Here is a 22177-nt window from a genome sequence, read left to right as displayed (position 1 = left end):
ATCAGAGAAGTTAAGGTATTTAAGTGCCTAAGATTACACTCATGAATGGTAGGTGTATTTTCACACTCACTGCACCTGTCTGACAGTTGCTGTGGTGTGATTGACCTAGCAGCTTGTGAAGAGGGAAATCTTATGAAAAGGGTATGTATTTAAGAATGGCATAGTTAGGGATATTACTGGAACAAAGAAGGTAGCAGATGTTTGGTTATGGTATTTGAGATGGTTTCACTCTCAAAGAAGCAAATATTTTCAAGAGGGGCAATTAGGACAGTTTTAGTTAAGGATATTAGGTGTTAAATGGTAAAATCAAGAGTTAACACTATTAGGGAGATACAACTTAATTTATTAGTAGAGAAGTGATATACTGTGGGGCTCAGTAAATCTTTGTCAGTTGAATGAAAATATAAGACTTAAGAATTTAGATGACTCTACTGTGACAGTCTTTAGAGAAACCAGATAGGAAGCAGAGACCTGAAAGGATGACTTTGCATAAGCTCCAGAATGAGGTGATTCTTGATGTAGGAATTAGGGGTCTACAGAGAAGGAGGGGTCTGTTTTCTGCCCCCTTGGTAGTTGAGAGGTCAATCCCAGCTTACTACCTTTTAGTGCTGCTTGAGAAACTTTGTCTTATTAGGAAATGTGATTCTTTTTAAGTGACCTCTAAGTAGGTCCTAGTTAGACCAGTTGGTTTTATAAACTTTTTTTCTTTCATATACTAGGTTTTTCACCTCTTCTGTTTCTCTGTTCTTACAGGTCAGTACCCAAGACCTGCTTTATTTGTAAAATATATCCCTTTGTGCTCTGGGCCTAAATGATGCACTAGTTACCCAAATATCTAGAGTTTTGCTGTAATTTAGCAGCTGTAGCCTTGCCATTGCTTTTAACATTTGTTAGAGGTTCAGGGTTACAAAAACATTTTACATTGTGGCCCACATTACAAACACATACATGTGTGTACATACAATGGGAATATATGGTTCATGAAACACTGCCTTTTTGTATGCAGTGCACTCTATTTTCTGAGTTTTAAAAATTTTCTTAAGAATGTCAGTTGTACCTCGACTAAGTGATAGCATGATTTAATAGCAATTCACAGTTGGAAAAGCATTGGATTATAATCTCATTGGTAATCAGGAAGGTACCAAGTAGAGCCATAAGAAGAAACCGTTTCACTCCCATCAGATTGGAAAACATTAAAAAGATGATAGTATCAAGTGTTGATGAGAATGTGGAGAAATTACCTAAATGGGAGTGTAAATTGACAGTCATTTTGTACAATTTTGTACAAATATTTGTATAATCTACTAAATTGAAGATGGCATATATCTTAAATTTAGCAGCTATAATTCTTTTTTATGTTCTTGATGAGAGAAATTCTTGTATATCAGGATATATATGTATCCAAAATAGTTTGTAACAGCCTAGTTTGCAGTAGCCATAATTTGGAAGCTTTAAGCCCTTCAGTGGTTGAATGTATTAAAAAGTGGTGGTTTTCAAAAGCTGAAACAATCTTATTCCTGTAATAACTCCATTTGGTCACAGTGTATTCTTGTTATATGTTACTGATCCTTTTAGGGATTTTGACATATTTCTTCATGATGTATATTAGTTTGTAGTTTGGTTTTGGTATTAGGATTATAAAAAATGAGTTTGGAAATGTTTCCTACTTTACTGGAAAAGTTTGTGTAATATTGGTATCATTTCTTCCTTGAATGTTTGCTAAAATTTACCAGTTAAACCATCTGAGTCTGGTATTTTTTTTTGTGGAAAGATTTTTGATAAATTCAGATTTAATTTCTTTAGTAGATTTTCTGCTTGATCTTGTGTCAGTTTTGTTAAATAGTAATTTTCAAGAAATTTGTTTATTTCATTTAATTTGTTGGCATAAAATCGTTTTTAAGATTCCTTTGTTTTAACATTCTAATGTCTCTAGGATCTGTAGTGAAAACTCCTCTTTAATTCCTGGTATTGTTAATATGTTCCCTTTTAAAATTTTATATATTTATTTTTTTATTTAGATATCCTAACTAGCAGTTTATCAATTTTTTTGTATGTGTGAGGAACTAGAGCCAGGGATTGAACCTGGGACCTCATATAAAGGAAGCTGGTGCTCAACCCCTGAGCCTCGTCTGCTCCTCTGAGTTGGTTTTTTCCTTTGTTTGCTTGTTGTTTTTGTTTTTGTTTTTAGAACCAAACCTGGAACCTCCCATGTGGGAAGCAGGCACTCAACCACTTGAGGCATATCTACTCCCTGGTTTATCAGTTTTGTTGACCTTGTCAAATAACCAACTTTTGACTCTGTAATGTTTTCTTTCTTTCTTTCTTTCTTTTTGGTCTTTATCTTGCTGAGTTCTGTGCTTTATATTTTCTCCTTTACACTTACTTTGCTTTTCTTTTTCTAGCTTAAAGTGGAAACCTAAAGCCACTGATTTTAAATCCTTCTTGTTTTCTGAGTATTTTAAAGCAATAGATTTCCCTTAAAGTACTCCTGTATCCACAGATGTTGTGTTTTCATTATCATTCAGTTTGAAGTAGTTTCTTATTTGCTTTGTGATTTTTTTTCTTTGACCTGGGGATTATTTAAAGGTATGTTGTTTAAGTTTCAAGTATTTGGATTATTCTAGATAGTTTACTGCTACTGATTTCTGACATATTTCATTTTGAGTTTAGGGAGCATAATGCATGATTTTAATCTTTCAAAGTTTATGGTCTCGCATATGATCTGTTTTGGTGGATGTACCTTTCACATTTGAAGAGAGTATCTCTTCTGCAGTTGTTGAGTATAGTATTCTAAATTAGAATAAGGTGGTTGATAGTGTTTTTTGCATCATTTATGTCTTTACTGATTTTTTGGGGGGGGGGGTTAATTAGTTGCTGAAAGGGATGCTAAAATTAACTGTTACTGTGGAATTGTCTGTTTCTCCTTTATTTCTTCCAGTTTTTGCCTCATATAATTTGTTATTATTATTATTATTTTTTTTTTAAGATTTATTTATTTATTTAATTTCCCCCCTCCCCTGGTTGTCTGTTCTTGGTGTCTATTTGCTGCATCTTGTTTCTTTGTCCGCTTCTGTTGTCGTCAGCGGCATGGGAAGTGTGGGCGGTGCCATTCCTGGGCAGGCTGCACTTTCTTTTCACGCTGGGCGGCTTTCCTCACGGGCGCACTCCTTGCGCGTGGGGCTTCCGCACGCGGGGGACACCCTTGCGTGGCGCGGCACTCCTTGCGCGCATCAGCACTGCGCATGGCCAGCTCCACACGGGTCAAGGAGGCCCCGGGTTTGAACCGCGGACCTCCCATATGGTAGACGGACGCCCTAACCACTGGGCCAAAGTCCGTTTCCCTGCCTCATATAATTTGAAGCTCTGATTTTAGGTACGTATGGTTTGTGATTGTTATGTATTTTTGATTAATTGGCTCTTTATCACTGTGATTTATCTATATCTCTGTTAATATTCTTTGTCTTGTATACTTTGTCTAATAGTAATATATCCACTTCAGCCTTCTTAAGCTTACTGTTTCCAGTTTATACTTTTTCCATCTTTTTACTTAAAACTCGTTTTATATAAAGCAGCATGTAGTTAGATGAGTTTTGCTTTTTTGTCCATTTTGACAGTATGGAAGTAGAATCTTTGTTTCAATTATGATAAACATTGATTATGTGCTAATGCCTGTCAAGATCTGATAGGTCTGAGATTTTACCCTATTTGTAGGCTAACCTGCCACAGTTTAACTGATCCTGGTAGAAGCCATGAGATCCTCTGCCAGAGATGAAGAAAAGTATATTTCAGCAATAATAGTCCCCATAGTGTGAGAGTTTGCATCACATCTCTGAGCTCCAGTTTATACAGGCTTAGGTGGTAGGTTGCATTATAGAGGAATTCCGAGCCTAGGGAACTTCAATCTTTTACACTGGATAGTTAAGTGTGCCTGCCCTTTCAAAAGTAGTCTCTATACAAATAACCTTGAAAAGATAGTTCAGAGCAAAGGTAGTCAGTGTCTCTGTTCTCAAGACATGTAGAAACAAGAGAAACCTATGGAGAACTGTCTCCCCAAACTGCCAAAGGAATTTTCTCAACTTTGCGTTTTTGCTTAATTTTTGTGTGTGTGTGTGATGACCTGTAATTTCCTGCATGGCCCCAGTTTAGCTTTCCAGCTTTATGTCTACACTATGTTTTTTTATGGGATCTTGCTTTCTCCAAACTGCATTGTATACTTGTATCTTTCCCCCTCCCTTGTCTTTGTTCTGGTGTGTATGTGTATGTGTAAGAAAACTCTTGAGCTTTCACTATGTACCAGTAAAGATTTTATAGTAACTATGAAGTAGGTATTATGTTGCTATTAGCCTGTTTTACAGGTGTGGAACTAAGGCTTAGAGGAGTTAAATAAATTTCCCAGGTATGTGGTTAGGGAGGGGCATATTGTGGAGAAACTTTAGAATATTCTGTTTCTTGACCTTGGTAGTAGTTACATGGGTGTTTGCCTTATAATCCTTTACACTGTACATTCAGGTTTTATGCATTCCACTGTATATTTGATATAGTTTATAAAGAAAGGAAAAACAGAGAAAACAAATACACAGTTGAACTGTAGGAACTGTGTAAAATCTTTCCTTATAACTTCAACAACATATCACTCTGTGTGCTAAATTTGGTAAGTGATGGTGTTTATATAAGGTACAGATTTCTGTCTTATGTAATGTTGACCAGTTGCCTCAAGGCCACACAATTAATTAGTGATAGACTAGGATTTGAACCTGGGCTTAATTTTGAAGCTTATTTTACTGAGATTTGGTGTCTTCACTATTACACCAAATGATAGTTGTGTGATCTTTAATAGGACATTTAATTTCTGGAGACCTCATTTGTCTCATATCTGTGATGGGAACACAGTTAAGATTCTTTCAAAAAACACCTGAGTGTCTATTCTGTGTCTGGTTGTGGGTTTAAAAAAGGTGTAAACATATAGGTTCTGCTCTTAAACCGCTTTTATTCTATTGGGAGAGATTAAAATCAAAGCACACAAGCAAACAAAAATATCCCAAATAACAAAACAAACTAACAGGGAAAATATATGAAATGTTTTGGAGGGTTTGGGTTCAGGATACTTGGGAAGCATAAAGGGCAAAGATAGGAAGAGAAAGCTATTTCCTTCTTTGGTCCCCCCAAATAATAATTAGGTTATTTTGATATGTCAGGAAGTGACAAATATGAGTCACAAGAGTTTTTCAGTAGAATCCTTTTGTTTCCTAATAAAGATGACATTCATGTTTAAGTATTATCTATATGTTTTTTGGCTGTCTGGCAAGATTTCTCTTTCTAATTGGTGAATTGGTTTCAAGATTCAGGTATAGGTAGAATTTCTGTATAGAAATTCTTATGACATAATACAATATATAAAAGCTAAAGAGTATCTTAAACTATTTTCTGTTTTACTGTTATAGCCTAAATGAACTTTGGGAAGAAAATGCCTTACAGTGTATTATGCAGTACTGGTGATAGGTAAGACGTTGATAAGCTCACAGATGAAGGAAGCAGTGTCACTGATAAATGACTAAGAAAGCCATTGCCCATTGTCTAAAAGAGTTCTTGGTGTTAAATTCACACTGCTAGGGAAGCAGATTTGGCTCAACGGATAGAGTGTCTACCTACTACATGGGAGATCCAGGGTTCAAACCCAGGCCCTCCTGACCTGTGTGGTGAGCTGGCCCACGCGCAGTGCTGATGCGCGCAAGGAGTGCCGTGCCACGCAGGGGTGTCCCCCATGTAGGGGAGCCCCATGCCCAAGAAGTGTGCCCCATAAGGAGAGCCGCGCCATGCGAAAAAAGCGCAGCCTGCCCAGGAATGGTGCCACGCACACGGAGAGCTGATGCAGCAAGCTAACATAACAAGAAGAGACGGATTTCTGCTGCCGCTAACAAGAAAAATCCAAGCGGACACAGAAGAATACACAGCGAATGAACACAGAGAAGGGGAAAGAAAGAAATAAAAAAATAAATCTTAAAAAAAAAAAATTCACACGCTAGTGTGAAATTTTAACTAGACCCTTCTCTTAACTTTGTAAACTTAGGCAAGTTCTTTAACCTCTCTACAATTCAGTCTTCTCATTTGTAAAGTGGGATTAATATAAACATGCTTCTCTCATGGGTTGCTATAAGGGTTAAACATTCAACTCTTTAAAAATTAGAATGTGTTATAGCATTGTACACAGACTCAACATTATTCCTAAATGTAAAAGGTGAGTAAAGTTATAATCTAGGTAAATGGTGAGATAACTTTCCAGAACCAAAGATTTTTAATTAATTGTTTCTCATCAGTACGTAGGGCTAGCAGCATGAGAATGGTCAGAGGATGAGGTACTCTGATTAATTGAGAGATGAGATTAAAACCATAATTTTCTGCTTATTAAGCATATTTTAAAAATTAGGCTCTTTTCTTTGGAAAGTAGTGTCCTGGAAAAATATTCCAGGAATGTTTCGCTGTTAATTGAGAAATTTTGATGGCCCTACCAATTTTATTATTTATGAATATTTGTTTTACGTGTATACCTCTACAAATAAAGGGAGTAGGAATGAATCTTTGTCAGTGTAAAACATCATCCAGGAAGGTGCCTCTTTAAGTAAGTTCTTAGATAAAATAAAATGGTAGATGATTGCTTTTTCTTCTCATAAAAATGGAGTACAGCATACAAAATCCTGGTTCACAGTGGGTTCTTCTTTATGATGGATGTTTAAAATTTTATTTCATAAATATAAAGGCAGCAAGGTATAGGAGAGAGGTATAGAGACCTGCGTTTTAATTACAGCTCTACCACTAACTAGCTGTTTGTCTTTTAGGACCTATTTCTCTAGGCCTTGATTTCTTCATCTGTGAAATTAGTTTGTTGTGCCAGATAGCTGGTTTTCAGGATTCTTAAAAATTTTTTAGTGCCTGTTGAGATAATCATGAAATCAACTCTGAATTAGGTAGTGCAGATTTTTTTATTAGAAAGTTTTCTGTTTTGGAAGTCCTAAGTGTGATACCAGCGGTCTCTTTTTGCCTCCACTCCTCCCAACTGGCTTTAAGAATAATTAATGCTTTCCTTTGGCTAGTAAGTGTACAGCTCAAACACAATATTGATATTTAATAGCATTTGCAGATTTTGGTAACAAATGTATGCATATGTGTTGTTTATTTATTTGGTGAAAAATAGAAAATGTTTCCACATAATTTTTAAAAACGGAAGCAGTTTTATTGAGATATAGTCACATACATACAATCCATCGAGTACGTACCATCAGTGGCTTTTAGTATAATCAGAGTTGTGCATTCATCACCACAATCAATTTTAGAACATTTCCAGTTGCTTCAAAAAGAAAAAACCTATATCCCTTAGTGGTCACCTCTCAATCCCTCGATCCTTCTCCAGGCCTGTATATAACCACTAATCTAATTCTGTCTTTATAAATTTATTTATATTTACATTTTATATAAATGGAATTATATAATCCATAAAATTTTTGTTCATTATGAGTCATTCATCAGACATTTATTGAACATCTCCAACAAGCCATATATGTGGGTATAAAGACATTAAATTACAGCTCTTGCCTTCCTGGACCCATCAAGACTCCAGGTGGCACCTTCCCCAGAAAGCCTTTCTAATAGTCTAATTGAACTTCCTTCCTCCCTGTTTACCTCCCATCCAGGGTTGGGCTAAGTGCTTTTCCTTTGTGTTTTAGTGGTATACTTGTTCCCAGGCTGCCACAAATGGTTAGTGAATTGGTTCCCTGCACAAAGGTACCTGGCCAGGGAGGAGGCATTTAGGGAATGAAATCCAGCCTTGATGAATTTTGTCCATTTGCTTTCCCCAACTTTTTCTAATTCTCCTCAAAGGAGACCTTTTTTTTTCCCTTTAAAGTGTACAAGAGAACCCGTGTAGGGTAGTAGATATCTACTCTATGTGTTATTGTAATATTAAGAACTTTCTATAGTGTTTTTGTTTTTTTTTTTGTAGCCAGATTTTAGAATAGGTACTAAATGCGTGTAATGGTTTGTTGAAGTGAAGAAATGCTTCCTGAAGGAGGTGAATTCTTATGTGTGTTTACAAAGAGAAGTGAAAATTAGCCAAAAGACAGTTGGAGTATGGAGATGGGAATGTCATTCCAGCTAAAGGAACAATATATGCAAGGGACAGGGTTGAACTTCATCCCTGTGGTTGTCAAAGTGTGGTCCCATGGACCAGTAGCATCAGATTACTTGGGAACTTGTTAGAAATGTGTGTTCTTGGACCCCAACACAGGACTCCTAAGTCAGAAATTCTGGGAGGGGAGACCAGCAATTTGTATTTTAACAGGTCATTCAGGTGATTCTGATGTTGGCTAAAAAAGTTTGAGAATCACTACTGTAGCCACTTTTTCAGGAGGCATTAGTTAAGTATGTTTGGAGCATGGAGTGCTTATGGAGGAATGACCAAAATATAGGGCTGTAAGTAGTGACCATAGTGCCTATGGTGCCAAACTAGAGTTTGAAGTTTGTCTGTAGGCCAGTGACAGCACATTAGATTGATGTGGGAACTTTAAAAATTTACTATTGGCTGGTATTCAGCCCAGATTGATGATGCACAGTGAGGGTTGTGATTGACATATATATATATATAAAAAATTATTTTATAATTCACAGGACTTTTTTACTGCCTGTGATAATGCAAACAATTAAGAACATGTCAAGTTCTGTATAAAGTCCCATACATGTATGATAATTAAAGAACACAACAATCTTATATATTTGTCCCATTTCACAGATGAACCTCTAAGTACCTTTTCTCAATATTACATAGCTAGGAAGTAGTGAATTTGAGTCCAGATTAAGCAAGCAACTCTGTTCCCTCTCTCACTACCCCCTAGTCTGGGGTTCAAGAACTTGATTGGGAAAAGAATCACATCTTTATTTTCACTAATTCTTTTTATTAATTTTTTAAATAGCTTTATTTTTTTTCCTCTGTTCCCCTCCCCCTCCCCTGCTCTGCTGTTTTTGCTGTCTGTGTCCATTCCCTGTGTTATAGTCTGTATATATTTCTCTTTTTGTCTTCTTATCTTTTGCCTCTAGGATTCACCAGGATTTGATCCTGGGGACCTCTGATGTGGAGAGAGGTTCCCTGTCAACTGCACCACCACAGTTCCTGGTCTCTGCTATGCTTCACCTTGACTCTCCCCTTTGTGTCTCCTTTGTTGCATTGTCATCTTGGTGTGTGACTCATTTGTGTGGGCACTGGCTCACTGTGCGAACACTCAGCTTGCTGCGCGGGCACTGGTTTGCCGCAGGCACTAGCTCACCATGTGGGCACTCAATGTGGGCACACAAACCACACAGGTACTGCTCGCTGTGTGGGCATGCTTTCACTTCGTTTTTACAACAGGAGGCCCCAGGGATTGTACCCGGGTCTTCCCATATGGTGGGCGGAGGCCTTATCACTTGAGCCACATCTGCTTCCCTTCACTAACTTCTAACTGGAATTTAGCGTTTTCTTCATATCAGTTATGAATGTAGGCAACAATTCACACTTGTATTAGCAATACCTATGACTTTGTCACCAATAGAAATCAGAAATATTTTCATGTTATACTACAGATGTTGCAGATATCTCAAAATATCATTTATCCTAGTCAGTACTTTAAAATTAGGCTAATTGTTAGACTTCCTTGGAGATCTTGTTATATACTGTGCAAAGAAGCACTATTATATCAAAAGTACTTTTTAAATGTATTGATACTTGTAGTTGAATCTAATTAATTTGTTTTGTGAGCATGGTACCATTAACTGAGAAGGAGAGTTTAGTGGATAGCTTAATGTAAGGTAGATAGGGAATAAAAAATGCATTTGTTTGGGTATCTCTCAGAATTGACATCCTTATAGAAGGGACTGTCTCTCTCACTTTTCCACCCTCCCCCGCCCCACTTCTATTTGTCGTATTAAATAGGATGAAAATCTAAATATTAGGCCTTCATTACATGTCAAAGTTATTAGCTTAAGAAATACTTAGGAAAACAGAGATTGGGAGGTGAAGAATTTTCTTATTTGTCTGTTTTTTGTTTATTATTATTAAACTAATGAAAATGCTGTAATAATGATTGAAGTGATGAATGCACAACTGTGATTATAACAAATACATTGACTGTTAAAAAAGGAAATACTTTGGGCTTAGAATGCTTTTTTGTAAGTACTTCCTTAAAAATTAGGAAAGATGCTAATATGCATTAACTCAATAGGCATTCTATCCTGTAGACTGTCCAGAAGGACTTTGTGTAGTAATGGAAATGTTTTGTGTATGTGTTGTCCAACATTGTAGCTATTAACCACAATGATGGAAAGAATCAAAATAATAAAAGCTAACAGCAAATATGATAATATATAATAATAGCTAATTATATGGCACTGTTCTGAGCAATTTACATATATTAACTCATTTAATCCTTACAATAACCCTATGAACTAGATACTGTTAAGCCTTGTTTTACAGATGGAGCACAGAGAAGTTAAGTGACTTTCTTATGAGACATAGTTATTAGCAGAGCTGAGATTCAGAACCTGGCAGTCTGACTTTCTTTATGCTCCCTTTAAAATATGCTTTCTCTTGGAGTACTCACTACTTTCCCCAACCCCCCAAATGCATATACAGAATGCTTTCAGAAATATAGTTTGTTAAAAGGAATTTAAGATAAGTCATTTTGTTCTAATTAATTATTAGCTAAAAATTTGCTGTACTTAATAGAACAACTATAGATAAAACATTTTATCCTTTGTTATTGTTTGATTCTAATCATAGACTCTATCTTCTATTTATTTTATTTCCTGTAAGTAAACTATTTGTTGTAATTGTAGCAGGTATTTTAAAAACCAACACTGAAGTAATTATAAACAGTACTTTAGATTCCCCCCTACCCCACAGGTTAATTTAAAGCTAGGTTTAGAAATTGAATAATAATGTGGCTATTGACTTACTGAACTAATTGAAATGTAATTCTGAGGTCATTTTGTAATGAATTGGCTTTGGTTAATGGGTATTTGGCTTTCCCTAGTCAGCGTTATATGAATACATAACCTACATTATATCTAGTATGATGTGTTCTTGTAGATACAGAAGGGGAAAGTATTTCTCAGGTACAGAATTCCATTCTTAGTGTATTCAGGTTAAGCTGGGGGTGAGAATGAAACTTAAAAGGGCAAGAGAACTGCCATTTCTCAGTTGTCTGCTTTTGGTTTTGTGTTTTACATATATAGCCATCATTTATTGAACACCAACTGTTTATCAACCCATTAATGTGCTTTAGATTAATTTCATATATCAGTTATTCTGTACTCATACTGCAGAGAGTATGATGTTGGCAAACATGTTTTACAAATGAGGGCTTTGTTAGTCCCTCTCTCCCACCCTCTCATCTCTATCTTTTAAGGGGAAATGATCATAAATATAGGTGGGAGATGAGCTAGGGATGGTACTGAAGGTGTCATTGATACCAACTCACTTAGTGCTTAATGTTCTCCAGTTATTTTTCTTTTATGTAGGCACTGAAAAATAAGACAGATAAGGTGTTTGTCCTCTTGGGGAGACAGTCAATAATAGAGTGTGTAAGTGTATGAAGGAAATAAATGTGGAACTGTGGTAGATAATAATGGGATATATATTTTAAATAGAGAGGGTTAGGAAAGGCATTTCTGAAGATGTGAAATTTAAACTGAAACATGCACAGATGCTAGGCAAGAATGCTCCTGGTAAAGGGAAAAGCTGTATAGCAGAAATGGCTTGTGGTATTCTAGGAGCTGAGAGATGCCCATAATAACTGGATGGAGTATAATGCAGGAAGAGTATAGTAGCATCACATGAGATTAGAGAGGTAGTCAGAGCCTCAATTATGTAGGATAAGAATTGAGATAGTAAGTAGCTTAAAGAGTGTGGATTTTTATTATATGTGAAATGAGAAGCCATTGGAGAGTTTTAAGCAGAGAAATGTTTAAAAAATATCCTGGTTCAGTGGTTCTCAAGCAGGGATAATTTTGCTTTCCATGGGACATTTGGCAATATCTGCAGATATTTTTGGTTTTCCTAACTTGGCATTAGTAGGCAGAGGTCAGAAATGCTGCTAAACAGTCTACAACCTCACAACGAAGAATTATTGGCCAAATGTCAAGAGTGCCAAGGTTGAGAACCCCTTGTTATAGCTATTGTATGAGTATGGAATTGGAAGGGTGGGGTAGTAGAATGGAAGAGAGGGTGGTTAGATTGTTGCAGTGTCCAGGCAACAAATGACTGTCTTGGACCATGGTTTAAATAGAGGTAATAGTGAAAAGTGTTCTGATTCTAGGTGTGTTTTGGAGATAGAGTAGACAAGTAAGGGAAACGATTAAATCAAGGATGAACTCCAGTTTCCTGACTTTAATAATTGAGTGAATGGTGGTAGATCCTTAAATGGGGAAAACAGAGCAAAGTCCAGGAATGAAGGGTTCTGATTTTTAAAATTCTCATTTCATTGAATCTGCTTTGCCATTAATAGAAGACACACCACTATTTATGTATGCTAAGAAGGAAATGTATGCCGTAGGATAGTCCTATGCAGTCCATAATTGATGACAGCAGCCACTCATTGCTTTGACATCTTTTAGCTATTCTCAGGGACTTGACAATTTCTTCTACCTTCATTTGCATTGCTTGGCATGTGATAGGTTGTTCTTTTGCATGTATCTCAGCAGGAAAATGCATCATAGCTTCATCTACTTGTGGCTGTTCTCATAACCCATAAGTCACTTTACTGTTTTGGAAGAAAATATGGTATTGGGATTATTACTAGCATTAATGAATATTTGATTTGCTTAACTTTTGTACAGTTTGGGAATTAGGCAGGTAGAGGTTTGAAGCCAGATCTGGTTTTGAAGCCTAGCTTTATTTACTAGATATGTAATTGTGGGCAAGCTATTTTACTTCTTTTTTTCAGTTTCTTCAACTCTTAAGAAGGGAATTATAACACTACTAACCTTAAAGGGTTGTTATGAGGATTGAGTGAGAATGTATGTTAAGAACGTCTGTGATGCTTAAGTCTTGCATAAGTGCTAGCTATTATTGTTAGTTAAAATACAAAATGTTAGCAAGGTGCAACATAATATATAAAAGTTTGCATATGTGTAAAAACAGGAGAGAAAGATTCTATGTGTGTATGCTTGCATTGCTTTTGTGAATTGACTATCTCTGGAAGGAGGCACATAAAATTGGTAGTGGTTACCATAGGGAAAGGGAACTGAGAAAAATGGGCAAAGGTGGAAGCAAGATTTACTTTTCACTCAATTGTTTTTTGGATGGATAGGGTTTTAGAAATCATGTAGAATAAAAAAAGAGCTAGGTGATTAATAAAAAGGTAAAAAATGTTTACTGTTATAAAGATACTGGATTTTTTTTGTACAACTTCGAACTCTTACTAGATTTAGAAAATAGAATTGCAGCAGGTCTGCCTTTGACTTCAGTTGGTTGTGAGCGTTATACACTTCGACTAAAGGGGGACAAAATTGTTTAACTCAATTACTAGAAAAACAATGATCTTTGTGTTATACCTTTAATAAAATGCTTTGTGATTATGTAGAATTTTAGAAATATTTTAAACATATAAAAAAACCCCATAAATATAACTGAAATGCAGGAAATGAAAGTAACTGGGATGGGAGAAGAGAAATGCAGAAGGCATAGTTAGAAATCTTTTATCTCCTACAAGGAACTGAAGGTTCTCAAAGTACAATCTAATTTTAAAGAAGGATTACTAAAAAAAAAGATGAAATTGGTTATAAGATTTCATGTTCTATTGGTAAAAGATTTCATGTTTGATAAGAAAAGAGAAAAAACATTTTTCTTTTATTACTAAAGTTCAAATTTGAATTGTTTATTTTTGGATTGGCTTGAAACTGCCTTGTTAAAGCTAGTGAGAGAAGCAGATGTGGCTCAAGCGGTTGGGCTCCCATCTACTATATAAGGAGGTCCAGTGTTCGATTCCTGGGGCCTTCTGATGAAGCCAAGCTGGTCCGCATGGTGAGCTGGTCCAAGCAGTGAGCTGGCCTTTGTAGAGTGCTTGCCTGCGTGGAGTGCTGATCTGCGGGGTGTGCTGGCTCATGCAGGAGCGCTGGTGCAGCAAGATGATGCAACAAAAAGGGACACAGAGGAGAGACAGTAAGAGATGCAGCAGACCAGGGAGCTGAGGTGGTTCAAGAGATTGAGTGGCTCTCTCCCACTGCGGGAGGTCCCAGGTTTGGTTCCTGGTGCCGCCAAAGGGAAGACAGGCGGACACATAAAGCAGGCAGTGAGCACAAAACAGTGAGGGGGGGGGAAATAAATCTTTAAAACTAGTGAGGTGATAGAGACATGCTGAAGAGAGGTCAACTGACAGGTTAGACTTGTTTCAGGAAGGCATAGTGAAAAGCACAGCGGCTTTGGGATCACCTTTGGGTAATAGATCTACACCTATCAGTTGTGTGATGTCCAGCAAATTAATGTCTGTGACTTTCATTTTTGTCATTCAACAAATACTGTACCTATTGGACATCTAGTATGTCATTAACCTAGTTATTATGTTCTAGAAGTGGGTAGTTTCTGCTTAATAAAGCTGGCAGCTTAGTGGACTATCTCAGAACCTGGGTGATTACTTATATGATAGAGTTTTTATAAGAATTAAATGGAACTATTAGTGAAGTACTTAGTAAAGTACTCAGCACACTGTAGGCATTCAGTAACCAGTGGTTCTTAATTAGTATTCTTACAGGGTGTCAAATGTTGTGGTGGCCACAAGCAACTGTGATCCTCAGCTCTGTGGATTTAGAAATTCAAATGTAATTGGAAATAGATTGGACATTTCTATTGTCTGGGTGTCATGTTCTTCCCTAAGAGGCAGTTCTATATGGGAAATCAATTAAAAGAAGATAGTTGCTTGATGAACATAGAATCAGAGAGCAAGGGAAGTTGGCTGGGTAATTTTAATATATCTGTTTCTTGGAGGTAAAGGCATGACTGTACTGCTGGAGCATTTTGATCCTTGGGTTCTTCTTTTCTAGACTTTCTAACCTTTCACTGAAACAGTCTTTCAGAAATGGTTAAGTAAAATTATTGCATAGTTTAAGCTTTCTTAAAAAATGTAACTGATTAGGGTTAAAGCTTGATTGCTCTACTTTGAGACTTTTAATTCATTCTAGCTTTAGGTATATGACACGACAGCATCAATTCTTTCTCTGTATTGTCCTCTTTGTTCCTAAATCATCCCAGCCACCTTCTTCTGTCTACTTTATTACTTCATTCATTACATGTTGCTGACCAGTTTCCTTCTAAGGACAAGGTAGACAGAGTTTAGAAATAGGAAATATATTTTTTTCATGCAACTTCATTTTAGGCAGATACAATTTTTATTTCGAATTCTGGACTATTAAAAGAAGTATATTGGTGTATGGGATGACTGGTTTGCTTACATGCAGATTTTTGATAGATTTTCATTTAAATATGGAAGCGAGTTGATTCAAAATATTATTGGAAAATATTGGATTTACATAGAAATGTTGAGGAACATATAGATTTGCAATTACAATACTTTAAATGTTTAACTTTTTCCATTTGGAACCTTTCTAGTTCCCTTAAAAAATGAAATTTGAATTGTCAATCAAGAGCATTTCACTTACCAAAACATTAAGATGATATATATATATATATTTATATATTTTAAGATTTATTTTATTTACTTATTTTAGCCCCTCTTGGTTTTTTTTGCACTCACAGTGTCTGTTCATTGTGTGCCTGTCCTTCTTTTCAGGAGGCACTGGGAACCAAACCTAGAACCTCCCATGTAGGAGGGAGGCTCTTAATCGCTTGAGGCACCTCTGCTCCTTGCTTTGTTGTATCTCTCATTATGTTCTCCTCCTTTTATTGCATGTTGTGTCATCTTGTTACATCAGCTTGCCATGCCAGCCTGTCATGTCAGCTCGCTGTCTTGCTTGTCTTCTTTAGAAGGCTCTGGGAACCGAACCTGGGGCCTCCCATGTGGTAGGTGGGAGCTCTATCACTTGAGACACATTCACTTCCCAAAAAATGACATTTTGCTATTGAAAGCCCATTTGTGAATTTCTGCATGTGTTGTTGAATTTTTAAATGTTTTTTTGAACATAGACATTGACAATCTCTTTTCAACCTTATGGAGCCCCATAATCCCTTGACACCTCTTTTGTCCCAGCATATCACCACCTCCTGTCTTTATTTTCTTATCTAGCCTAGAACCTATTTAACTCTTGAAATAACGTTCAACTACTTTGCATTTTGTCTCTTCATTGCATCTGGCAAATCAAAACCCATATTTCTGACTTTTGTGTACCTGATTCTGAGCTGCTGAGCACAGTTGGAGAAAAATCACAGCTTTGCACACTGGAGCCACTAAAAATTCATGCTCCCCAGCCTTAATTAGATCCTTAGCATTATTCAGTAATCCTTTTGTGTTCTTAGTCAGCTCTTTCTTATTTGTCACAGCAGTTTTTTTTAAAAAAACTTACACTCTTTTTACCACTTCTCTCTTTTTCAGATGATCTCATCTATTCACAGAGAAAGTTGCATTTAATTCTAACCTGATTTCTGTAAAATGTCAATAAGATTGAAATGAGTTTAGAGTTCTTCCTGAAATTTGTTGGGCTTAACACTTTCAGGAATTCAGCAAATTAAGGTATAAATTTTAGTTTGAAAGATATATCTGCAGTGATTTTGATACACTCTGTGTGAGCTATATATAAAATCACTTTTTCAGTTATAGGTAAGTTCATGGAATAATTTTGTGTTTTAAAATTTAAGACTAATATATAGAAGAAAGGTTTTCTGTATTTTGTAAAAGGTACACAGGAAATAGGTACAAATAAATACCTAGGGCCAACTTTTTTTGTTGTAGTGTAACATGCAGTAAAGTACATTAGTCATAAGCTGGATGAATTTTTACCAGTATAAGTACCTCCCAGATCAAGATAGGAAACATTTCTAGCATCCTGAAAGGTTTCTTATATCCCTTCCCAGGTAACCTTTCCAACCCTGTCACTCATTCTGACATCTACAGCCATCAGTTAATTTTGTACTTTTCTCTCTGGTTTCTTTTGTTCAACCTAATGTCTGTGAGATTCATTCATATTGTGGCATCTATTCAGTTATTTTTTTTTATTGCTGTGTAGTATTCCACTGTATGAGTATGCCAAAATGTATTTATTCATTTTGTTGTACATGAACATTTAGGTTACTTGCAGTTTTTGGCTGTTTGATAAAGCTGCTGTGAATATTTTTGCCCAAGTCTTTTGGTGGATATATGCCCACATTTCTTTTGGGTACATATACCAAGGTTGGAATTGTGGGAACCAACTAGAGTTCTTAATCTCACTTTTATAATGGAACCAAATCATTAGCTTCACCCCTACCCTAATATCTATAAGCGTTTTTATACTTTTTGATAAATTTGAAGAGAGTATTAAGTATTCTAACAAGATTCTAAGAGAAGGCACATTGTTTTCATTTACTCATAAAATAAAATTTTTTCATTTAGTTCCACATTGAACTATTTGGTCCTGCTAGTACTTCATAATTGTTTATAAACCTTTTATTTCTCTCCCTGTTTCTCTCCCTCCCTCCAAATTCTGAGCATTTTTCTATATTATTTCTGTCCTGATCTCATGCTGTAAGTTTATCTTTTTTATTCCTTAGGGGACTTTCTCTGTTTGTTAGACAGCAGAAAATAATCATTGGTTTTCCTAACAGAAACGTTGCCTTTTTAAATCTTATTGGGTTGGCCTTTTAGACACTTGAGTATCTAAATTAGAAAGAATTTATGCATTTGGAGACTGAAGACCTGGATTTTAATCTTGGTAGTCTGTTTATTAGCAGCATATCCTTTTGTAAATTGCTTATAAGCTTAGTTCCTCATTTGTATTCCTCATCTAAAAGTGAGCATAAGCAGATATGCCTGGTCATCTCAGAATGTTGACTAGCAAATGAGCTAAGGTAATAGTCTATAAGCTGTGAAATATAAGTATATGCTGTTATCTTTTGGGAAGATATGCAGATTTCTAAGCAGCATTCATCCAATTTGTAAAACAGAAGTTGCAGGTTTCAGGGGCATGCAACAGGACAGAAGAGTGCCTCTAAGAAAGTCTGATTAGTTATGATTCAGTCCTTAAGTGTGGCAGGATCGTGATGAGACTGGTTCTCAATTGATGTGTTTAGAAGTTTAATCTGTTATTTATATCCAGAAGTCATTTAGTTTTAAGTGATTTCAAGTCTGAGGTATAACTAGAGTATCGATTATTGATATACATTGGAAAGTGTGACTTTCAAATGAAATAAGAGTGCTTCTGCTTGTCAGTTAGTACAATCTTTTATTTTGTAGAAAGACCTATATCTGAAACACAGAATAATCTGAAGAAGACTGACCAGGAAACCTGGAATGAACTCAAAGTAAGTTGGATTATTTTAGTTGCTAGTATTATTGAACTATGACAGCCTGATAAATCTATCAGCCCTATAGCAGATCTGGGTCATCAGGATTCTTTGTAGGGACAATGTTGGAGACAAACTGCTAAATTTAATTTTTTGGGACATTCCTCATTAGTTAATTTGGTTTCAGCTTTCATATAATCATGGACAAGATCTAGATCTCTCCTCCTGTGCCAACTTGTTTGGATTTTGTAGTTTTATTCTTTTCATTCTACAGATGGTTTATATTCTTATGTTGAATTTTTTTCTGAATTTAATTCTCAGTGTAACTTTACTTCAGTTTTAAAGGAATCTTTTCTATGTGTCCCATATACTATCTCACTTGAGAACTGGATTTATCCTTGCGAAGTTGAGTAAAATATATATTGCTTCTAGTCTTTTGGTGCTTCCTTGCTTCTGCAGGTAGGAAGAATATGGATTTTCCACGTGGGCCTGGATTTCAATCTCAGCTTTGCCATTTTAGTTAGAGAGACTTCGAGCATGTTACTTCATCTATCCATCCATCTTCTCAGAGGAACTGTAATCCTCCTGCTTCTCCTTCCCTTCCCCTCCTTTTCCACAGTTTTATAGAGAGATAATTTACATACCATAAAAGTATTTTTTCTTGTGTGTAATTCAGTGATTTTCAGTTAATTCACAAAACTGGGCAACCATCACTACAATCTAATTTTTGAGTATTTCCATTGCCCCCAAAGTAACACTGTACCTACTGCAGTCACTTCCCCATTCCCATCCTCAACCCCAAGCAACTACTAATCTATTTTCTATCTTTATAGATTTGCCTTTTTTAGACCTATCATATAAATGGAATTATGCATTTGTTCTTTTCAGTTTGGCTTCATCCATTTAACATGTTTTTGAGGTTGATCCATGTTGTAGCATTTATCAGTACTTCTTTTTATTGCTGAAGAGTATTCCATTTTGATGGCCATTTGGGTTGTTTCTACTTTTTTGGCCATCATGAATAATGCTCCTATGAACATTAATATATAGTTTTTTTGTGTGGGCATATAATTTTATTTCTCTTGGGTAGATATATAGAGGTAGAATTGCTGACTCATACGGCAAGTTCATGTTTAACATTTTAAGAGACTGTCAAATTCTTTTCCAGATGACTGTACCATTTTATATTCCTGCTGTCATTGCATGAGGGTTCCAATTCACGTTGTCTTTTTTATCTGAATATGTAGGATGTCTACCTGACTGGCCTTTGGTGTTAAATATGACCATTAGCTGCTGTCATGGGTCAAGAATCATAGCATCACAGAATTTTACTACTCGAGCTAGTATCTCAGTAACTTTGAAAATATAATGCTCAATGATTAAAAACCTAAATTTATCTCAATAACCATGAAAATATAATGGTTAACGGTTAAAAACCTAAATTTCCCCCAGGTAAATGTGACTACTTGAAAGGTGTCAATAAAGGAAGAAAAAGCACTATGTGGAACAGTGGTCAATATTACGTTATGGGAAGTGAATTTGGCTCAATGAATAGAGCATCCGCCTACTGCATGTGATGTCCAGGGTTCAAACCCAGGGCCTCCTGACCCGTGTGATGAGCTGGCCCACATGCAGTACTGATGTGCGCAAGGAGTGCTATGCCACACAGGGATGTCCCTCATGTAGGGGAGCCCACGCGCAAGGAGTGCGACCCTTAGGAGAGCCACCCAGTGCGAAAAAGTGCAGCCTGTCCAGGAGTAGCACTGCACATAGAGAGAACTGACGCAGCAAGATGACACAACAAAAAGAGTCACAGATTCCCGTCCTGCTGACAAGAATACAAGTGGACACAGAAGACTACACAGTGAATAGACAGAGAGCAGACAACTAGGGGAACAGGGAAGGGGAGAGAAATAAGAAATAAATTTTTAAAATATATGTATATATTTATTACGTTATTAAAATGAAACTTCTGGTATGGAAAATTTCATAGATGTAGATAGAGATAGACTAGTTTAGTGAGTCCTTACATATTCATAACCCTGCTTCAAATTGTTAAATCATGCCCAGTCTTGTTTCTTCTACAGCCATACCCACTCTCCTGTATTCGATATTAGTTTGAAGCAAATCCTAGACATTTTAAAGAGAAACATGTTGCCATCATCACACTTTAAAGCCACGACCAGTAATTCCTTATTAAGAATTGATTATATTGCCATGATCACACCTAAAAACCTTGCCAATAATTCCTTATTTAGAATTTGAACAGTGAAGTAAATGAGAAAATTTTAATTATCTTTTTACCTTTAAAAATGGAAACATGGGAGCAGATATAGCTCAAGTGGTTGAATGCCTGCTTCCCATATATTAGTTCTGGGTTTGATCCCTGGTATCTCCTAAAAAAACACGAAATAAACAAATGGAAAAAAAAACCCCAACTCACATTGGGAGTGGATGTAGCTCAGTGGCTGAGCATCTGCTTCCCATGTATGAGGTTACTGGGTTCAATCCCCATTATCTCCTTAAAAAAATGGAAACACTTAAAAAGAAGTTCTTAATCTGGGGAAATGAGTGTTTTATGTAAATACATAAACTAATTTTATAAAATGAAATGCTCCCCTTTTTTGGGATTATAGGTCCAATACTTCCTTTCCTTCCCTCCAGAAAAAGTCATAAGAAAATTTTGAGGGTTGGAAGCAGGAATTATGTTTTCATTTGGTCCATTTACATGAGAATAAATATCTTTGAATGTGGAGTGAGAATAGAAAAATTTTGTCATTTCAAATTCACTTTATTTTTGCTTTAAGGAAATTATTTTTATAACTTAAAATTCAATTGCTTTAAACATAAATTCTTAAATTTTACTTTCTGTATATGATTACTGATTTAAATTATATATCCATTGGATACTCGCAGATCCATGATCTGTTTTTGTTTTGTTTTTCTGAAAACACTACAATTTTCCTTTTCCTGATATTCAGAAGATTTCCTGTCAGTACTAAAATGCCTGTAATACCAAAGGCAATGATAATTATAGTAAAACTCACCTTTAGTTTTACTTCTATTACTGATCTGTATGGACTTTCTGCTTTTCTGGGCTTCAGTTTATGTGCAATGGGGATACTTTAATATCTGTCCTGTTCTCTTATGATTGTCCAAAGGATGAGAATAGTGCATGTGAATTTTTGGAGGAATGTAAGTATTAGGGCAGGGTTAACAAGAGTGTGTGACTTTATGCTCCATGCATCTACAAAGAAGAGCAAAGAGAAATGGGGAAATAGAGGTCATTTATTCAGTGCCCGTTAAGTACAACTCACTGTGGTAAGCTGTATACATAAATTTTCATTTAATCCTTATGTCAGAAGGCGTATGTTATCCTCATTTTATAGATGAGGAAACCAAGGCTTGGAAATGTGAAATAATCTCACTTCAGAGTTGAGGAAACTAAGGCTTGGAAAAGTGAAGTAAATTTTTAGAATGTCTTAGAAATAGTGCCAGAATTTGAATCCAGGGTGGCTTTATCCAAAGTTTATGCTTCTTTTTGCTATGGGCAGTAGTAGTTTACCAGGATGAGATTGCACAGATGTTTTTTACTTACTTATCTATTTAAGCACTGAAATGTTAGGGGCTGTGTTGGCCAGTTCAGCTAATTAGGATATTGTTCTAATATAGCCAAGTTTGTGGGTTTGGTTAGTACTTAATTTAGACTTTACAAAAGCATAAACT

General features: G+C 36.0%; 1 protein-coding gene across 5 annotated transcripts in view; it reads left to right on the top strand.

The window, feature by feature from the left end:
* Window positions 1–22177, top strand: part of STAG1 (STAG1 cohesin complex component) — a 408218-nt gene that overhangs the window by 5453 nt on the left and 380588 nt on the right. For 2 of the 5 annotated variants that reach the window (XM_058295003.1, XM_058295000.2), the window contains exon 2: window positions 18402–18469. The exons of the other annotated variants lie outside the window; for them this stretch is intronic. The gene's annotated coding sequence lies outside the window, so the exon portion shown is untranslated. The remainder of the gene's footprint in view (window positions 1–18401; window positions 18470–22177) is intronic. 5 annotated transcript variants of the gene reach the window in all.

The sequence above is a fragment of the Dasypus novemcinctus genome, chromosome 4 (genome assembly GCF_030445035.2).
Source record: "Dasypus novemcinctus isolate mDasNov1 chromosome 4, mDasNov1.1.hap2, whole genome shotgun sequence".
Taxonomy (NCBI): domain Eukaryota; kingdom Metazoa; phylum Chordata; class Mammalia; order Cingulata; family Dasypodidae; genus Dasypus; species Dasypus novemcinctus.
This window is presented reverse-complemented; position numbering and strand designations above follow the sequence as displayed.